Source organism: Heterocephalus glaber, unplaced genomic scaffold (genome assembly GCF_053883595.1).
Source record: "Heterocephalus glaber isolate CG9 unplaced genomic scaffold, H.glaber_assembly_v1.0 deba00001666, whole genome shotgun sequence".
Classification (NCBI taxonomy): domain Eukaryota; kingdom Metazoa; phylum Chordata; class Mammalia; order Rodentia; family Bathyergidae; genus Heterocephalus; species Heterocephalus glaber.
In genome coordinates this window covers 20,123,320-20,135,369 of record NW_028258406.1, presented here as the reverse complement: position 1 = coordinate 20,135,369, position 12,050 = coordinate 20,123,320, and the positions used below count along the sequence as shown (strand labels likewise).

Below are 12,050 nucleotides of genomic sequence, written 5' to 3'. Positions count from 1 at the left end.
AAAGAAGGCATGTGGCTCTGTCATTTTTTAAAGTGAATTTTATTGGTACCTTTTATGTAAACAATATAATGATATTCATCATTGGAAATTTGCACCTTTACATAATCTCTCTTGGTTCTTATTTTTTCCCCCTTCCCCTGCCCTCCCTTCAATTCCATCCCTCCCTATTTACAAAGACTTTATTTCCATTTTTTCATTTTCTCATATTAATTCCATTCCCTTCTTTACTTTCCCCTAGCCTTTCCACTTCTCCTTCCCCTTTGCCCCTTTTCTTCCTATTTCATATTATCTGTTATACCTTTTAGTCTTTATTTACACTTTCAGTTTGTCACACTAGAGAAACTACTTGGTATTTACACGTGTGTCCTATTTATTTTACTTAAGAGTATTGCCTCAATGTGCATCCATTTAGCTATAAATATCTCTAATTTCTCATTTTTTATGAATCAGTAGTACTCCATTTTATTTTATTTATTTATTTATTTATTTTGGTACCGGGGATCGAACGCGGGTCCTTGCGCTTGCGCAGCAAGCAGCGAAACCGCTGAGCCAAATGCCCAGCCCTCCATTTTATTTTTTAAAAACCACATTTTCTTTTTCTTTCCCCCCCCATTAAGTTTATTGGTACGTTTTAGGTATAAAATACAGTTACATTCATCATTGGGATCTTGTACCATTACATGAGTCTCTTGGTTCTTATTTTTTCCCCCCTTCCCTTGCCCTCCCTTCACCCACTCCACCCTTTCCTATTTGCAAAGACCTTGTTTCCATTTTTTTTCCTTTTCTCATATTTTTTCTTTCCCTTTTTTCCCTTCCCCTACCCCTCCCAATTCCCCTGCTCTTTTAGACCTTTCCTCCTGTTACACAATATCAGGTATACATTTTTTAAATTACAATATTAAGATCTAGGAGACATGACCCCAGATTTTACAGAATTTAAAAGGATATAGAAAGAATATTACAAAAATCCCTTTTTTGAAATAAATTTGACAACTTCTAAGAAGTACCTTAGAAGAAAAAGTAATGAAACTAACTCTGGAGGAAATATAAAATTTGAATAGCACCTATTAAAGAAAGTATATTCCTAGCTTGAAAACCTACCTATACGACAACAGCAGGCTCATAAACATATTAACTGATAAATTATATCAAACAATTAAAGCAGAAAAAAGAAGGAACACTTCTCCCCTCATTTTAGGAACTCAACATTTTGCTAATCCTAAAACTGGATAAAGATAATAGAAGAAAAAAGTATGAACATAGATAGAAATTTGTTTAACAAAACAAACTATTGGAAGTCAGATCGGGCAGTATGTAGAAAGTGGTTTTGTTATAGGGATGGCAGTATTGGTTCAGCATTGGAAGATCCACCCCCAAAAGTCATCATTTAAACAGAGGAAAGGAAAAAGCCATATGATCCTGTCACTAGTTGGAGAAAAATTATTGGACTAAATTCTACAGCTGTTCATGGTAAAAGCTATCAGGAGACTAGAAGTGGAACAGAACCTTCTCAGCAGATTAAAGACATGTACTCCATACTTCCAGCGAGAATGCCTTATATGAATGGAGAAGATACAATGCTTTCTCCTTAAGGTGGGGAACAAGGGCAGATATGCTTACTCTTCATCTGTCCATTAAACTTTGAAACCTAGCCCCCACCAATATAGTCTGGCAATAAAATGACACAACTAGGATAGGATTGGCATGGCAGAAGCAAAATCTTTATATGTAGATGAAATGCTCATCTACAGAGAAAATACTAAGAAATCTCTAGGAGCCCCTAGAACTTGTACTTGAATTTAGCAGGATTAGAAAACACAAGGTATATATAAAAATTCAAGTCTGTGTATACTTGCTATAAATGAAGAATTGGATATTGAAATTTAAAAGTTATGTAGGAGTACAAAGGACCTAGAAAAGTTAAAAACAAAAACAAAAGCAGTGTTGGAAGATGTTTAGTAACTAATTTTAAGACTTCGTCTAAAGCTACAGTAATCAAGGCAGTGTTGGTGTAAGGAAAGACATATAGATCATTTGAATAAAACAGAGATTCTAGAAATAGAACCACACATATATGGTCCACTGAGTTTTGAAAGATTATTTAACATTAGCATTTTATAGAATATAAACTCAATTCAAGAGCCAAGGAAGAGACAGTGTTTTCAGCAAATGGCACTAGAACACCTGGTATCCGTATATAAAAAATTAACCTCAACCCTTTTTTTCCATGCATGAAAATAACTTGAAGGGATCTATGAACCTAAATAAGAAAGACTAAAACTATAAAACTTTAAGAAGAAATTATAAGCGAAAATATTTATGAATTCAGGGTAGGCAAGAACTACCTAGGATACAAAAAACATGACGTATAAAAGAAAAAAATTAATAAATGAGATTCCGTCAAAATTTAGAACTTTAAATGACATCATTAAAAGGAAAAATAGTCCTTAAACAGACCATATTTGCAATGCATATAACCTATGAGCAGAATATATAAAGAATTCTTAGAGCTCATTAATAGACAACCCAATTAAAATATAGACATAAGAAGATGATAAATAGCCAGTACAGCACAAGGAATGGTGTGCAACTCTAGAATCAGTAAAATACTAATCAGTACAATAATAAGATTGAATTATACACTCATTAGGGAGATGAGGTTAAAAGTTTTAAAAGCCTTGTTATGACTTTTTCTTTTTGTTGGATTCTCCCCCTTTGTGTTTAATTTGTCATGCAAATGGATTCATTCTGCTGGGTTTCCTGGGGTTGTGATCCTCATTGTCTTTTCCTAGGATATTGTCTACAATTTTTTGGAGTGCTGCTTTGGTATTCATGAAGTTCTGAAGGTGCTCTTTATCATGAAAGTATCTTATTTCTCCATCAATTTTGAAAGATAGTTTTGCAGGGTACATCAATCTGGGTTGGAGGCTTTTTCCTTTAGGGCTTGAAATACATCACTCCAAGCTCTTCTTGACTTGAGTGTTTGCATTGAGAAGTCTGCTGTGATTGTGATGGGCTTTCCTTTGTATGTGATTTGTTTCTTTTCTCTCACTGCTTCTAGAATTTTGTTCTTCTGTTGGATTTCTGGAATCCTAACTATTATATGCCTATGTGTAGATTTTTTTTGATTAAGGCTAGCTGGAGTCCTATATACCTCAGTTATCTGTATGTCAAGTTCTTTTCCCCTCTTTGGGAAGTTTTCTGCCATCACTTCTGTGAACAGTTTTTTAATGTCATCTGCAGTCTCTTCTCTTTCTTCATTGACTCCAGTCAGTCTTATATTATTCTTCTTTGCATCATCCAGCAGCTGCTGAATTGATTTCTCATGTTCCCTTACAATTTTAAAGCAATTTTTCTTTTCCTGGTTACTAATTGCAATCTTATCTTCTATATGTGAAATTCTATCCTCACATTGGTTCATTCTGCTATGCAGACTTTCGATGGAGTTTTTAATCTCTTGGAAATCTGTTTGTATCTGTGTGAGACCTAACTAACTCCATTTTAAAGTTTGACTCCATCTTGGAATAAGACAGTAAAGTGGCCTTGACATAAATTCCACTTCACTGAAGTCAACTATTCCCCTAGTCTCCTTTGTGCTCATAAAATAATGATAAAATGTCCTTGCTGTGGGACAACAGATTAAAAAAAAGGACACAGCTCCTAACTCAATCCTCTGTCTGCCCAGAAAACAGACACTCCCGGGCCCATTATCTATAGAACATTCTGTCAATGTGCTGATTGTTCCTTTTTCCCATAAAATCTACATGTAGCCACCCCTCAACGCCCCCGATGTACACCTCATGCTTGCTAAATATCAACCAATCATGTAACTGCTAAATGGAAAATCCCCAAACCTTGCTGTAGCCACAATAAAAACCCTGCTGATTTGAAATTCGGGGCTCTAAATCCTGATCCACTGTGTCGGTGATGGTTGAGTGCCCCTGCTCTAGCTTGAATAAATGATCCTCATGTGTTTACATCGGAATCAGCTCCTTGGTGGTCTTTGGGGACTTCGCGATCTGGGCACAACATCTGTTTTATGGATTCCATTTGTTTTCTATGTTGGGATTCCATCATGTTCCTCAGATCCTCTATTTTTTAACCTGTGTCCTCTCTAGATTTATTAATCATGTCTTGCACCATGAGCAAAATCTTTGCTGTTATCTGAGTAATTATTTCTGATTTCATTTTTCCCAGGTCCTCTTTTGTTGCCAGTTCAGAGAGTCCAGGTGGTAGAGTATCAGATTTTTCCATCTCGTTTCCCTTTGGGGTTGCTGTAGGTGATCTGGAACTCTGTTTTTGAGGCTTGCTTATGTGTTTTCTCATTTCCACAGGGGGAGTGGTGCTTCTGGCGCCCACACAGCTCACCTTCTCTGCCCTAGGAACTTGGGATGGCAGCAGGGGGGCTTCCTTCCGGGTTCTGGGACCGGCTCAGCTTCTCTGCCCTAGGAGCTTGGGATGGCAGTGGGGGAGCTTCCTTCCAGGTGCTGGGACTGGCTCACCTTCTCTTCCCTAGGAGCCTCGGATGGCAGTGGGGGAGCTTCCTTCTGGGTGATGGGACTGGCTCAGCTTCTCTGCCCTAGGAGGCTGGGATGGAATTGGGGAGCTTCCTTGCAGGTGCTGGGACTGGCTCACCTCCTCTGCCCTAGGAGTCTGGGATGGAGGCGGGAAGCTTCCTTCCAGGTCAAAAACCACATTTTCTTTATCCAGTCTCCAGTTGATGGGCATTTGGGCTGTTTCCAAGTTTAGCCATTACAAACTGTGCTGCTATGAACATGGGTACACATATATCACTGTGGTATGTTCTTTCAACTCTTTGGGGAAGATACCCATCAGGGGAATAGCTGGGTCAAATGGGACTTCCAGTCCTAGTTCTTTGAGGTATCTCCATACTGATTTCCACAGTGCTTGCATCAATCTACACTCCCACCAGCAGTGGAGCAGTGTTCCTCTTTCCACATAGCCCTGCCAGCATTTGTTATTGGTTGATTTCTTGATAGCAGCCATTCTTTCTGGGGTGAAAGTGAAATCTCAGCATTGTTTTCATTTGCATCTCTCGAATGACCAGTGATGTTGAACATTTTTTCATGTGCTTATTTGCTATTTCTACTTCTTGGTGTGAGAAATGTCTGTTCATTTCAGATGCCCATTTTTGGATTGGGTGTATACATTTGGCAGGTCTGTTATTTTAAAGTTCTTTATAGATTCTAGATAGTAGACCTTTGTCTGAGGAGCAGCAGGTGAAAATTTTTCCCTACATTGTAGGTTGTCTCTTCACATTGTTGGTGGTTTCTCTTAATGTGCAGAGGCTTTTTATAATAAGAGATCCCACTTGTTGATTGTTTGTGCTAGTTCATGGGCAACTGAGGTTTTGTTCATAAAGTCTTTTCCTACACCGATGTCTTCAAGATCTACCTAACCTCTGTTCCAGCTGGTTCAGCGTTTCTGTTTTAATATTTAGATCTTTAATCCATTTAGATTTTAGTTTAGTGCAAGGTGAGAGATATAGGTCTAGTTTTAATCTTTGGCAAGTTGAAACCCAATTTTTCCAGCACCATTTATTAAAGAGGCTATCTTTCCTTCAGTGAGAGTGTTTGCCTCCTTTGTCAAAGATAAGGTGGGTGAGAGCGTCTGGAGTACTTTCTGCATCATCTAATCTGTTCCACTGGTCCTCAGGTCTGTTTCTTTGCCAGTACCATGCTGTTTTTATCACAGTAGCTTTGTAGTAGAGTTGCAGGTTGGGGATTGTGATACCCTCTGCCATGTCTCTGTTGTCTAGAGTTGCTTTTGCTATTCTAGGTCTCTTCTGGTTCCAAGTGAATTTTTGGATTGTTTTCTCAAGGTGCATGAAGTATGCTGCTGGAATTTCAATTGGGATTGCATTGAATCTATATAGCAGTTTTGGAACTATGGCCATTTCCACTATGTTGATTCTTCCTACCCAGGAGCAGGGGATGTCTTTCCATTTTCTGATATCATCTTCAATCTCTCTTTTCAGAGTGCTACAGCTTTTAGAGAAAAGGTCTTTGATTTCTTTTGTTAGGTTGATTCCTAGGTATTTCAGTGTTTTGGAGGCTATTGTGAAAGGAATTGTTTGCCCTATTTCTCTCTCAGTGAGTCTGTCATTTGTGTAGAGGAAAGCTATTGATTTTTGTGTGCTGACCTTGTAACCAGCTACTTGACTGAATTTGGTTATTAAGTTTAGAAGACTTTTGGTGGAGTTCTTGGGGTCTTCTATATAGAGTATCATGTCATCTGCAAATAATGACAATTTGACTTCTTCATTTCCTATCTTTATTCCTTTTACTTCTTTCTCTTGTCTAATTGCTGTGGCTAATGTTTCCAAAACTCTATTGAACAGGAGTGGTGCTAGTGGACATCCTTGTCTTGTTCCTGATTTTAGTGTGAAGGATTTCAGTTTTGGACCATTTAGAATGACATCAGCTGTTGGTTTTTCATAGATGACTTTTATCAGTTTGAGGTAGAGACCATCTACTCCAAATTTTTTAGGGTTTTTTAATCATAAATGCATGTTGAATTTTGTCATATGCTTTTTTTGGCATCTATTGAGATGATCACATGGTTTTTGTCCTTGGCTCTATTGATGTAGTGTATTACATTTATTGATTTGCATATGTTGAACCATCCCTGCATCCCTGGGATGAATCCCACTTGGTCAGGGTGTATGATCTTCTTGATGATCTTCTGCATTCTATTTGTCAATATCTTATGAAATATTTTTGCATCTATGTTCCTTAGTGGGATTGCCCTATAGTTCTCTTTTTTGGTTGGGTCTTTCTCTGCTTTGGGGATCAAGGGGATGCTTGGTTCCAGGAATGAATTTGGGAGTGTTGCTTCCCTTTCAATTTCATCGAAGAATTTAAACAGTAGTGGCAGTAGTTCCTCTCTAAATATCTTGTAGAATTCAGCAGTGAAGCCATCAGGACCCAGGCTTTTCTTAGTAAGTTTTTAATTATGTTTTCAATTTCATTGATTGATATTTAGTTGTTTAGAATGTTTAGATCTTCTTCATTCAACTTTGGTAATTCATATGTATCTAGGAATCTGTCCATTTCTTCTGTGTCTTCCATCTTATTGGTGTATAGGTTCTCAAACTAGGTACTGATGATGCTCTGGGTTTCTGCTGGGTCTATTGTAATTTCATCCTTTTCATTCCTAATTGCATGGATTTGGGCCTTTACTTTCCTTTTTCTGTTAAGTTTGGCTAAGGTTTTGTCAATTTTGTTTATTCTTTTGAAGAACTAACTGTTGCCTTCAGTGATGTTTTGTATCATTCTGTTAGTCTCCATGGCATTGATTTCTGCTCTGACCTTTATAATTTCCTCCCTCATTAGGGTTTGTCCTGCTCTTCTTTTTCTAGAAGCTTGAGATTCATCATCAGATTGTTTAATTGGGCTCGCTCTGTTTTCCTAATATGAGTATTTACTGCTTTGAATTTCCCTGATAAGCCTGCTTTCATTGTGTCCCATAGATTCTGATATGTTATATTGTCATTGTCATTTAATTGAAGGAACTGTCTGATTTCTTCTTTAATTTCCTCTGTGACCCATTGGTTATTCAGAAGTGTGTTGTTCAATTTCTATGTGTTTGTGAAATTCTTGCAGTTTCTTTTGCTGTGGATCTCCAATGTCATCACACTATGGTCTGATAATATACAGGGGATAACTTCAATTCCTTTGCACTTACTTAAACATGTTCTATGAATGAATATGTGGTCTATCTTGGAGAATGACCCATGTGTAGCCAAAAAGAATGTGTATTCTGATTTTGTGGGGTGGAACACTCTAAACATCTGTTAAGTACATTTGTTCAAGAGTTTGATTGAGTTCTAGTATTTTGTTGCTTATATTTTGTCTAGTTGATCTATCTATTTGTGACAGTAGGGTACTGAGATCCCCCACTACTATTGTATTAGTGCTTATTTGGTTTTTCATGTCCATTAGTATTTATGATTGTCATCTCTTCCTCTTGAATTGTTCTCTTTATAAGGATGTAGTGTCCTTCTTTGTCTCTCTTAATCAGTGTTGGTTTGAAATCCACTTGATCTGCAAAGAGGATAGCTACTCCTGCTTTTTTTCAGGTTCCTGTCACATGGAGTATTGTTTTCCACCCTTTAACCTTCAGTCTATGAGTTTCTTTTTGAATTAAGTGTGTTTCTTGTATGCAGCATATTGTTGGATCTTGCTTCTGGACCCATTCTGCCAGTCTATTTCTTTTGACTGGTGAATTGAGATCATTAACCTTGATGGTTATAACTGATACATATTGACTTATCCTTGTCATGACTTTTTCTTTTTGTTGGATTCTCCCCCTTTGTGTTTAATTTCTTGTTGCACCCAATAGATTCATTCTTCTGGGCTTCCTGGGGTTGTGATCCTCATTGTCTTTTCCTAGGATATTGTCTACAATTTTTGAGGGGTGCTGGTTCAGTATTCACGAAGTTCCTAAGGTGCTCTTTGTCATGAAAGTATCTTATTTCTCCATCAATTTTGAAAGATAGTTTTGCAGGGTACATCAATCTGGGTTGTAGGTTGTTTTCCTTTAGGGCTTGAAATACATCACTCCAAGTTCTTCTTGCCTTGAGGATTTTCCTTGAGAAGTCTGCTGTGATTGTGATGGGCTTTCCTTTGTATGTGATTTGTTTCTTTTCTCTAACTGCTTGTAGAATTTTGTTCTTCTGTTGAGTTTCTGGAATCTTAACAATTATATCCATGTGTGTAGATTTTTTTTGATCAAGGCTATTTGGAGTCCTATATGCCTCCCTTATCTGTATGTCAAGTTCTTTTCCCCTGCTTGGGAAGTTTTGTGCCATCACTTCTTTGAATAGTTTTTTATGTCATCTGCACTCTCCTGTTTCCTCATTGACTCCAATCAGCCTTATGTTATTCTTCTTTGCATCATCTAGCAGCTGCTGGATTGATTTCTCATGGTCCCTTACAATTTTAAAGAAATTTTTCTTTTCCTAATCACTAATTGCAATCTTATCTTCTATATCTGAAATTCTGTCCTCACATTGGCTCATTCTGCTACCTAACCTTTTAATGGGGTTTTTAATCTCCTAGAAATCTGTTTGCATGTTTTATGGAATCCATTTGTTTGCTATGTTAGGATTCAATCATGTTCCTCAGTGCCTCTATTTTTTAATCTGTGTTCTCTGTAGATTTATTAATCATGTCTTGCACTATGGGCACAATCTCTGTTGTTATCTGAGGAATTATTTCTGATTTCATTTTTTCCAGATCCTCTTTTGTTGCCAGTTCAGGGAGTCCAGGTGGTTGAGTATCAGAGTGTTCCATCTTGTTTCCCTTTGGGGTTGCTGTAGGTGATCTGGAAGTCTGGTTTTGACACTTCTTTAAGTGTCTTTTCATTTCATTGGCAGGAAGCCTTGCTCCTGGTACCCACAGGGCTCACCTCCTCTGTGCTGGAGGAAGGTCTTCTACTCTATTCTGAGTGCAGTGATATGCCGGGCCTGGAAGGCTCCTCCTTGGTGCTGGGGGCGGCTCTGCTCTTCGGCACTGGTGTGGTGGGACAGCAACTGCCCTGTCTTTCAAACATTGACATTTGTGGTGAACAGAGATGGGAAGAACTCTGCCAGAGAGTTCTTAAATAGTTTTCTCAGTCTCCATTCTGGATGAATATCCAGCTCCAGAGAGTGCATTAAAGGAAGTGTGTGCTTCCAGGCTTTCCACAAGCAAAGTAGAAAAGATTCCTCAACAAGTACCCCTGCTTATTTCCTCACACAGTCCCAGCCTGGATAGATGGAATCCAGTATTTGCTTTATGGTATGTGGAGAGAACAGGCACAACCTGGCAATGCAGGAAGTGAGTTCCTTAAGTAGCACAGTCTTCAGTGAAGAGTGGAGGCTTCAGCATCATTATAGTCCCTGCTGTTTCTAGATTCCTAAAATAAACCTCATCCAGGATGGTAAGAGCTATTACAGGCCGTATGCAAACTTCTGTCCATTATTAAGATGGTAAATCTTTGGTTTCATCTTATTCAGGACAAAATGTTTATACTGATGGCTCAGAAGGCATTGTTGTTTAGAATGAGAAGAATGTGGTGTTTTTACTAATGGCAAAGCTGCAGGTGTACCACCAGCAGGTCCCTAAAATTCTGTGTTCTCACTAGTTGGTTCTAATGGCAGAATCACCCTCTTATTTCCCTCAGACACCTGTAGTAGCCTCCTTGCTGAACGACCAGAATCCAACCTGTTCCCATGAGTTAACAAATGAATGTTATGTGTCTCTTAAGCCCTCAACCCAGTCTGTTGGTATTCAGTTCAATTTAGTTAAGAAAAACAAATATATACTGAGTAGGGAGGGGGGTGACATTGAGATGGGGGTGGCGGCTGCGGAAGTGGACCACACTCTCTTTGTGGGCAACCTTGAAACTAAAGTGACTGAGGAGCTGCTTTTTGAGCTGTTCTACCAGTCATGCCTCACAGGATGTTAGTTTATCATACCCCCAGCATCATGTTGGAAATTCAAGCCCTACCTCCACATCTCCTAGCAGATATGAAAGGACTGGAGATAACACAACACCATCATCACAGATAATTCAGAGATCATTCTCTTCTCCAGAACATTATCAGAAACAAGCAGTGATGAACAATGTTTTAAGACAAATGTCATAAGGTGGGAAATTTGGCTCTCCACATGTGGATCAATCAGGATTTTCACCATCAGTTCAGTCACATAATCATACTTTTAACCAGTCTTCAAGCTCCCAGTGGTGCCAGAATACACCACCATCACACTGTAAAATCAGACAGAATTCTCATCCCTACCTAGTAGATAGACATTATAGTCGAGAACAGCGTTACACCGATCCTGGGTCTGACCACCATTACAGAGGAAGCAGAGAAGATTTCCTCTATGAAGATAGGAATCATGATGGCTGGAGCCATGATTATGATAACAGAAGGGACAGTAGTAGAGATGGAAAAAGCCAGTCATCTCGACACTAGCAAATATTAAAAGGACATTGTTTTATAAGGCCATTTTAGGTTCTTTAGACTAAGTTGAGCTAAAAATATTTTGAAAAATTGTACAGAGAAGCTTTTCTAGTTTTTTAAAAAAATATATAGCTACAGTTTAATACAGGAATGAGAAGAATTGTGGTTCCAGTCTTATTTCAAATAACCTTTCGCCTCAGGGCTTTATGAAGCGGAAAGGGTTTTATGCAAAAGAAAGTGTCATAGTTCCTAATCCTCTAGACAGCTTCAGAAGGGTGGATTGTACACCAGACATGAATTTTTAAAATGCAATGCTTAGATTTTGAAAAAAAATTTATAGTAAAAGACACATCTTCCCCGCAAGCGCAAGGACCCAAGTTCAATTCCCAGTACCAAGAAAAAGACACATCTATAATAATGACATAATGGCATTGTGTCTTTTACTGTAACACATTTTTAAAATCTAAACATTCCCATATACTTTGATCAGACCTCATAGATGGTTGTATTATAAAGCAAATATTTTAATTTTTTGTACTGCAAGAAATTCCATGCTAAGTGAATCCAGTTTTGGTGTATATAATAGAAAGTCCATAATGATAGCTATCAGCTAATCAGATGGCTATCTGTATTTTCTTAATAAATTAGAAAATACGATTTTTGAGCAGTTTGTTTTTTTAAGTTACGGAAAGTTATTGGTTGTTAGAGGATAAATCATTTTGGTTAATTTAGAGAATTTAAGTATAAGTTCTGTGAGATGCTCTTTGTGGCTTTACCCTGTGCAAGTATAAATCTACATATGCTATTTCATTCTAAAATTTTAGAAATTTTTTATTAAATCATGTTTGATGTATGACTGGTCACTCAGGAAGTTAAGTATCTGTACATGAAATATCTGTATGTATATATTTTTAATGGAAAATTACAGTATTAATGTAAATTTGCTTTTTCAGGAAGAACAAAAATATCAATGCATACTCATAAAATAGTGAATGAAATGTTTTACTAAAAGTATTCTTTTTGGGAAAAAAGATTCATGAAGTTTTTATGTGCTGCCTCTATCACTCAAATTTCA

The 12,050-nt window shown here is 37.7% G+C and overlaps 1 pseudogene; it reads left to right on the top strand.

The window, feature by feature from the left end:
• The first annotated feature begins 10,356 nt into the window (after positions 1-10,356).
• LOC101722856 (RNA-binding protein 7 pseudogene) lies at positions 10,357-11,068 on the top strand (annotated as a pseudogene).
• The last annotated feature ends 982 nt before the right edge of the window (positions 11,069-12,050 follow it).